This window comes from Mus musculus, chromosome 1 (assembly GCF_000001635.26).
Source record: "Mus musculus strain C57BL/6J chromosome 1, GRCm38.p6 C57BL/6J".
Taxonomy (NCBI): Eukaryota; Metazoa; Chordata; class Mammalia; order Rodentia; family Muridae; genus Mus; species Mus musculus.
The window spans coordinates 61,075,373-61,084,307 of NC_000067.6; the positions used below are offsets into that span (position 1 = coordinate 61,075,373).

General features: G+C 40.4%; 1 pseudogene; it reads left to right on the forward strand.

Annotated features, from left to right (window-relative positions):
* Rpl17-ps1 (ribosomal protein L17, pseudogene 1) lies at positions 267–885 on the forward strand (annotated as a pseudogene).

Sequence of the window (8,935 nt, forward strand, 5' to 3'; positions counted from 1 at the left end):
GGGGTTTGAAACCTCATGGGGTGGGGGTGGGGCAAGCAGGAGGAGGAAAAAACAGGTGTCTTGTAACCACCTTAGGGGTTACACTTTACCTACACAGCATATTTTAGATTATTGATTTACTAAACTCCATGAGCCATTTCTGCATAGGAACCAGACACTGGTGTGTAAAGGAGAAACAAACCCACATGAACTTGAAACTCACATGCATCTTTTCCCACACCACAGGTTCCCAGGGGCTTAAAGTTTAATCAAGAATGCAAGCAATGCTCTTCCTTTAAGCGGCCAGAGGTCACCTGCCAAGATGGTTTGCTACTCTCTTGACCCAGAAAACCCCACAAAATCATCCAAATCAAGAGGTTCAAACCTTCGTGTTCACTTTAAGAACACCTGGGAAACTGCCCAGGCCATCAAGGTTATGCACATCTGCAAAGCCACCAAGTATCTGAAGGATGTCACTTTAAAGAAGCAATGTGTGCCATTCTGGCGGTATAATGGAGTCGGTAGGTGCACCCAGGCCAAACAGTGGGGCTGGACACAGGGTCGGTGGCCAAAAAAGAGTGCTGAATTTTTGCTGCACATGCTTAAAAATGCAGAGAGTAACGCTGAACTTAAGGGTTTAGATGTAGATTCTCTAGTCACTGAGCACATCCAGGTGAACAAGGCACCTAAGATGCGCCGACGACCCTACAGAGCTCATGGCCGGATTAACCCATACATGAGCTCCCCCTGCCACACTGAGATGATCCTCACTGAGAGGGAACAGATCGTTCCAGAGCCAGAAGAGGAGGCTGCACAGAAGAAAAGGATATCCCAGAAGGAACTGAAGAAACAAAAACTCATGGCCCGGGAATAAATTCAGCATAAAATAAATGCAGATAAAGTTAAGAAAGAAAGAAAGAAAGAAAGAAAGAGAGAGAGAGAGAGAGAGAGAGAGAGAGAGAGAGAGAGAGAGAGAGATAGAGAGAGAGAGAGAGAGAGAATGCAAGCAGTTCCAGTCTACCTAGAAACCTGGGTTTGAAGGTTTACAAGATTTCTGGGATGATCATCACTGGATGTTTCTGCCCAGTGATTATTTCTTTCATTTTCTATTTAAATGAAGGCAAGATGGAGCCACTTAGAATGCATCACCCTTAACAAATAAAATATGATTAGATACCAAAACACATCATCCATCTCCACGGTAATTAGTCCTTATGTGTATTAGCTCTGATTGCTTTTCATAGTAAAAAAAATTTTTTTCTAATCACTTTCTAAATTTTACACACACATCAGGAGAACAGGAACTCAGGGGAATCCTTGCCTAACATAGAAAGAAAGCAAATTAAAAATTGAAATGGAAAAAGAAGAGGTTTTTGCATATTTTCAAAGGGGAGAATAAAGCAAACCACAGACTGCTTCTATTATTATAAAATACAATACATTTCTGTTTGTTTCTCACTCAGGATTAAGGAGTACACTTTAGCCCCATGAAAAGTAGGGTTGCTTTCCATGATCAAGAATGGAGAAGGTGTAAAGAAGTTCTAAAAGGTAAGGAGAATACATGTTTAATAAGCAAGAATATGAAATTAACCTCTGGTTTAATATGAGCATTAAGAGTAGGAAGCCTTCTGGAAATGACTTTGTAGAAGACAGGCTACTGTGGAAACCTAACTGGCTTCTGAACGCCTGTGTGTCTGGATGGCCTATTTCTTTGAGATTCATCTTCTTGCAGATACCCTGGGGATTACTTTCTCCATTTACCTCAGGGGAAAATGCTATCTTAGATATCCAGTCCTTGGGGAACATCCCCATAAATTGTAGCACAATCAGCTTGAGCACTCATGATGCCCTAAGAACAGCCACAGTCACTTTACTTGTTCCCTTCAGTTGAATTGTCCCGAGGACCAAATAAGATGGGCACTGGCACGATGATTTCTAAAGGGTTTACATTCCTTCCACAAAACCAAAGTATTGATAAGAGGTAGAATCAGGAACTGAACCAGGTTTGGTAAGTCTAAAGCTAATGATCCCATGTTACACTCCAGGGTCCTCACTTAGACCAAAGTCTGCCTTCTTACTCCTGGGCTACGTAACTCCAAATATGTCCTCTATATATTCAGAAACACAGTGAACACTAACAACTGTGTTTCATCTCCTCCCCTCCTCCTCCATTCACACAGTGGTCCTATTTTTTGAAACACTATGCCTTGTGAAAACTTTAACAGCACAAAGTACTCTGCCTTTAGTCCTTGCTTCGTGGAAGGTTACATGTGGTTCTGTTAATGTGATCTGAGAAAGAATGTTGTCAGGGGTTACACACATCGATGGAGATCCATACAGATTTGCCATAAAGGACATGTGACATACAGTTCTGCTTGCTTACCATTGCCTTGACACACATGCTGTAGTTTAGAGGTTCCTTGACGTTCACAAGCCTTTTCTGCATGGTTCTCTCTGGTTGGTATACTCCCTGCTCATCATTTCCTCTCCCCCGTGGTCATCCTGACATAATGCACCCTGAAAAGAATCTATTCATGTGTCTCTGGCCTTTCTGTCCCAGAGGCCAGCAGAGAAGAGGACAGATACTATGGACAAAATGCTAAGTGCTCCCTGGAGTGGACAGCAGTTACTTTTGTCCCATCACACTATTTCAATTGAAGACTTTAAAACTTCATCTGACCCTTGGTTAGCTTTGCTTGGGTTCTGACTACTGCCTGCCTTAATAGATTTCATTTCTCCTTCTCTTGATCTGGATTCCATTTTAATAATTTCCAATCTACTTGCTGTGCCTTAAATCATTTAAAATATAATATTATCTTTTTCTTTTATCTTTATTTTTAATTTTTTATACATTTTAAATTAAAAGATAATTATATCATGTTCTCTCTCTCCTATCCTCTCTCCAAACCCTCTCAATCCTTCCATGGTCTCCCATCAGTCTAAAATTGATAGCCTCTCCTTCCCCCATTATTAACGTTGAACGTATATGTATATAGAGACACACATGTGTAAATACAGCCTGTAGAATCAGTCCTTGCTGTTTGTGTGTGTGTGTATATGGCTCCAGAGCTGACCATTTTGTATTGGATAACCAGTTAAAGGGGTCATCCCTGGGAGAGATGAACTCTACCTCTCTCAGTCCTCATCAGTTGCCTACGGTTCCTTGTCCAGGGCTGTGATCCTGTGCGATTTTCTCCCTTCTTTATTAACATGTTTATTGCCATTGCCATTGAGATCTTGTTTACACAGCCATTTATGCGAGAGACTGTTTCACAGAAGACTTCCTGGTGTTCTAGCCCTTATGATCTTTCCATTCCCGCCTCCATGATGTTTCCTTAGCCATGGATGTAAGAGTTGTAATGTATCCAACAGGGCTGGATTCCCCACAATTCATTGATCTCAGTATTGTGTCCAGTTATGGTTTCCTGTGATGTTCTCCATTCTCTGTAAGGAAAGCTTCTTTGATGAGACTGATGGTTACACTTATTTGTGGATAGGTTAATATTTCGAATGTAGTAAGGAATTACTCTGCTCTAGCAAAGTGGCAGTAGCAGATTCTTTTCTAAGGTTCATGACTTCACTCATGACATTGTCTCCTTTCTATTGAGAGAAACTTATGTCCAATTAGAAAGCTGTTGGTTGTCACCAACATCCAAGCACTATTTGCTACACCTTTACAGCTATCTTGCCATGCTGGTCATGGTTGTATTTCACAGATGTCATGGCTGGGTAGGACTATTAATTGCTTGGAAATTTCCATAGTATTTTATGGTACCATGGAGGCTAGATCACAAGAAGGAGGTTTTCATGTCAGATCCAGCTTGGGTGGGTAGGTGGGTGGGTGGAGGAACACCCTCATAGAAGCAGGAGGAGGGGGATGGCATAGGAGGTGGGAGTGGGGAAGCCAGGAAAGGGGATAACATTTGAAATGTAAATAAAGAAAATATCCAATAAAAAGAAAAAGAAAATCAATGGCTGATACCAACACTGCCTTCTGGCTTATTTTAGAAACTCATGTGCTTTTATTCCTTTATGGCTGCTTCATCTGGAGCAGAAATGAGTGGGACAGAGGATAGAAGTATTCATAAGAAATACTGAAAACTGTGACTTGTGTAGTTTGAGTATATATGCTGTTTGCCTTTGAATTGTGTACGTTCTGAAATACAGACAAATCCCATGAGTAGTTTTCAGTATAGAGCTATTTATCTAGAAGAGAGATGATACATGAGTGACTGTTTCTTAGGCTTTCCTTTAACTGTGACTGACATTCTATTTCCCGGGAACTGTGTTACCCTGGAATAGAAGGCAAAGCTGGCAGGAACCACTGGGTCCTTTCAGCCCAGAGCACACTCCTGTCGCAGATGAGAAAACTGAGGCCAGATGTGACAGGACTGGCCAGCACTCTATTCAGACCCCCTAAACCATAGCCCTGAAATGCTGAGAACATATGGGGACTATCTCTTGATTAAAAGTTGGGTCTTGGAAAAATGTCTTGTTCTAATTCTTCCTCTGTCAATCCCTGCCACAAGTGTTTCCTCCACGGCACTTCTGAGCATCATCACTACCTTCAGCTGCTGAAATTGTGGAGCTTGTTTGGCAATTGTGGCAATTTTTCTCTATTCCAAATGGGTAGTTCATACAGAGATGGAAAACCTCCATCATGTTCTGCTTTCTCTCTGACCCAATCATGTGGAGTTGAGTATCCCCATTCCTGAGAATATTCAGATGGCCCTCTCTCCCAATACATTGATTCATTATGTCATAAGTATTTAGAAGCTCAACTGTATTTCAGTCCAGCAAGGGTTTATGTTCTGAGAGAGAGTGTCAGATCATTTCTTCCCTGTTACACTTAATGTTAAAAAAAAAGTGCCAGTGGAAATAAAAGAGCTCATATATCTAAATGATTTAAATTAAGTAAAATAAAAATTTCCACTCTTTTGAATTAGGCCATTAAAACTATAGCTTGCTCTAAGTACAGTATTAATGAACAATATCTCAAGGAGAGTATTAATTTTGCATTTCCTGACATAAAAATTTAAAACATTCAATTTTAGCTTTGCTTTAGGTAATATTTTGTGTTCCCTTGACACTTATTTGGAGACCCTAGGAATTAGGGTAAAAGAAAAAGGAAGAAGTTCACAAGTGGATGCACCACATTCTCACATGGGTGTGTGCTACCCTCTCCTCTGAGTATTCGCCTGCAGACTTAGAGTAAATCACGTGACATTTTACATCATCAAAGCATTAGGGGTAAAAGTTCGAGTGAAACTGATCTCTTAGCTCTATTGGTTTAGCATGTCAACACTGCTCAAGTTAAGACAAGATGGTATGATAGTTACTTTTCTCGTTGGGACCAAGTAACATGGAAGGGAAGAAGTGTCTGGGTTTGGGGGTTGGTTGGGTTGGGTTTTTTTGTAGTTCTAGAGGGTCATTCCATCAGGGTTGAGAAGATCCAGCAGCAGGTGAGGTAGGCATGGTAACAGCCGGATGCTAGCTGCTCACCTCATATCTCCAGTTGGGAAGCAGGAAGACAGGGATGCTGGCGCTCACCTCATTGTCTCCTTATTGTTCAGTCCAGAGACCCCAGCCCATGGAACACGACACCCATATTTAGGGTAGGTCTTCCTACCTTAATTAGCCCAACTTAGATAGTCACTTACAGGTATGTCCAGAGACTTGTCCCCTGGATGACTCTACAGTCTGTGATGTTGATAATCATTACTAACCAGCACAGATAGTATAATAAAGATAGGCAAATGTACATTACTGGTACCTGACTGAGTGACTGAGTGACTGAATGGAGACTCTATTAGAGTTCAGTGCTGTCAGAGCACTCCTGTTTATACAATAAGGGGTTCAGGCATCTGGAATGCAGATCCTAAATCAAGGGTGAGACTCAGGATATAGCCCCTGAAGAATCCTACAGGACCCTGAAGCCTGCGGGAGCCTGTGGATTCCTTACCAGTACCCTGTTTTGAGAGGTCTTGTGATTTCCCTCTAGTGTGCACACCACTAAGCTCATCAAGTTAGAGGTGTAGGGTTTCACACCAGAGGCCCTTTCAGCCACCAGAGCACCCCAGTCCAGCAACCGCTACCTTGAAATGCCGGCTATGTCCTTTAATCAGGCAATCCAATTAGCCACACACAAATTACAAAGTCTATATACCTAAAGCAATTTGTCTGAAAAAAAAAAAAAATCCAAAACCTCCCTGGTGAATTTGCAATCAAGAAAAAAACCCTCTTTCTCCTTCACTTTTTTTTTTTTTTTTTTTTTTTTTAATTTGGAAGTTGGACACGGGACAGAGTAAGGCAAACAATTTCAATGTTGAATGCTGCCTAAGAGATTCTAAAGTATCAGCCAACACTGTTTGAATAAGTTGTGAGTCGGGGAGAGGAAGACGGGGATAAGATTGGTGGTTTAATTGTATCATGTTCCCTAACAAGAGATGGCAAACATTGTATTTGATAAAAAGTAGATGTCTTATTTCCATTGTTATCTAGCTGAGCAATGAAAGATTTCTTGTCATAGCCCGCAGCACTGTCAATCACTAAGGAGTAAAGTTAACTCTTATTTTTCCCAATCTTTGCAGTGCGTAATATCCCAGAGAGCTAAGAGGAAGAATGAGAGAGAAAGAGAGAAAGAGGGAAGAGAACCCTCGGAGCCTGGATTGTGCTGTGCGCATGCTCCTTTATTAACTATTTAGTTGTTGCATTGTTTCATTCTCTCCATAGGATGGCCCTTTATCCACAGCTCTTTAGCATAAGCAAATCACCTTGGGGTTAAATATGTCTGAGGACTCTCCCATTCCCCAACTCCTTGACACAGAGGAGATTCTACTGCCTGTCCTACAGGGTTTGCTTGCTAGGTTCAAATGATTATAGAGATAGCAGAGTCCTTACAGTTAAATCTAAACCTTGTTTTTATAGATGAAGAGTCTAAAACCAAGTTAGTAAAATGATGCATTCAAGACTGCTGACCTGGGACCAGGGTCTGGGGAAATGACCAATGCTTACTACACATGCATGCAGACCAGAGTTCAAATCTCCAATTCCCATGTAAAAGTCAGACATAGCCATGCACATCTCTAGCCCCAGGCTGCATCCACTGACTAGCCAGACTAGTGCAGATAGCAAGATCCATGTTCAGTCAGAGATCCTGGGCCAACAGCTAATATTGGCATCTGGCTTCCACACATGCAAGCATGAATGAGCACACCTGCAAACACATGTGTGCCCACATGCATACAATGCTCACAAACAAACACTCAGGTTCCATATTATTTATTAGAAGACTGGGTATTAATTTTCAAGGTACGTGGCTCTGTACTTTAGTACCACTAAGAACCAAATTGGACAGGAAAATGGGTGAGAGATGAGGGCACAACTTCTAGGACCCTGTATCTATGGACATGTGTGCATTGAAATAAAAGCATTCCTATTTATGTCTTCCTTCTGCTGAGCATTTTCAGGCTCTCAGCAACAAAATCCTTTTGAGAATTTTTAGATTTATTTTAGTCAGATAAAGAACATAAATACAAGATTTTTATGGGTCAAACACAAATTAATAAAGTCCAGCATTCTCTTTTTTTTCTCTCTCTCTTTGTAATATACTATAAATCATCAATGGTTTCTCTTAATCCATTTATGGATCTCTTATTCATGTGGTGTTTTTAAAAAGACTCTACTCTTGCTATACACAGTGAAATACTCTTGTTATTCCTAAATGTGCCCCATGAAAAATTCTGTCGCATAGTGCCCTGGGATCTAGTGAACAAACTGGTGTTCAATGTATTTATATCATATTTACAGACTGATGATACTAATATTTAATATTGTGAACCACTACCTTCTCATTGCTGAATCACTGTGGCTGCTCTATTCTGAGCTATTTGTAGCTCTTCTTCATAAAGAAGCAAGAAAAAAGTCAAAACCAATGAAATGAAAGCTTTCTTAAGTTTGGCTGGAAGTCTCTGGACATATATGTGTGTGTGTGTGTGTGTGTGTGTGTGTGTGTGTGTGTGTGTGTGTGTGTGTTTTAATGTATCGGGCAATTTGCTGTTAGAGGAATCCAAATTTGCAAAGTCCAAATATAAAATGTTTTAGTTTTTAAATGGTAGAGCAGCACATTCAAGAATGTTTGGAAATTCACTTTGGGATATGTTGGTAGGAAGCATGGTGAGGAAGGGATGATGTCTACTGGTGATGAACACATGTGGTCAAATTCAAAGAAAATTGACAACCTTACATAGTTATTTTCCTGTTGTTCTGGGTGATATTTATATGGACAGTAATGAGAGGCCTCAATTTTATGTGAAGACACATTTTGAATTTTTCTCAGTGTGTTGACACAGACTCCTTTGGTGACTAAGAAAGTTGAATATTCTACAAATGATGTTGAGATAAAAAAAAAAACCACAACAATATCGTTGTTGATAGGGACATTTAAACATTAATCCAACTTCATGTGTGTTTAATGAGTGGCTATTATGTACAAGTTACTAAATTAGGCTCTATGGAAAGAAATAAAATGGGAGAGAGAGGGCTTGAGAAAGAGTAAAGGGGGAGTAAATTCATTATATACATCTATGAAAATGAAAGAATAAACGTAAGTAAATAGAATATAGGCTTTGCCCATATTAGATAGATTCAGTCACAAGTAGTCTAGCATCCACTGCAAGCTGGCATAAGCAAAAATGTGATTTAGTAGTTCATATAACGTAAAGTTTAGGGCATTGCTTTACTAGATTCAGGTGATGTCACCAGGTCCTGGCTTCTCTTTTCCCTTCTACATCTTAGTTTTGCCTTCTATTATGTTGACTGTTTTAAAAGGAGTGGGGCTGATGTCTATGATGGTTCATATTAACTGTCCACTTGACAAGGTCTAGAATCATCTAGAAAACAACTCTCTGGAAATAGCTAGGAGGGATTCTTTAGGTTTGGCTAATTAAGATGGGAA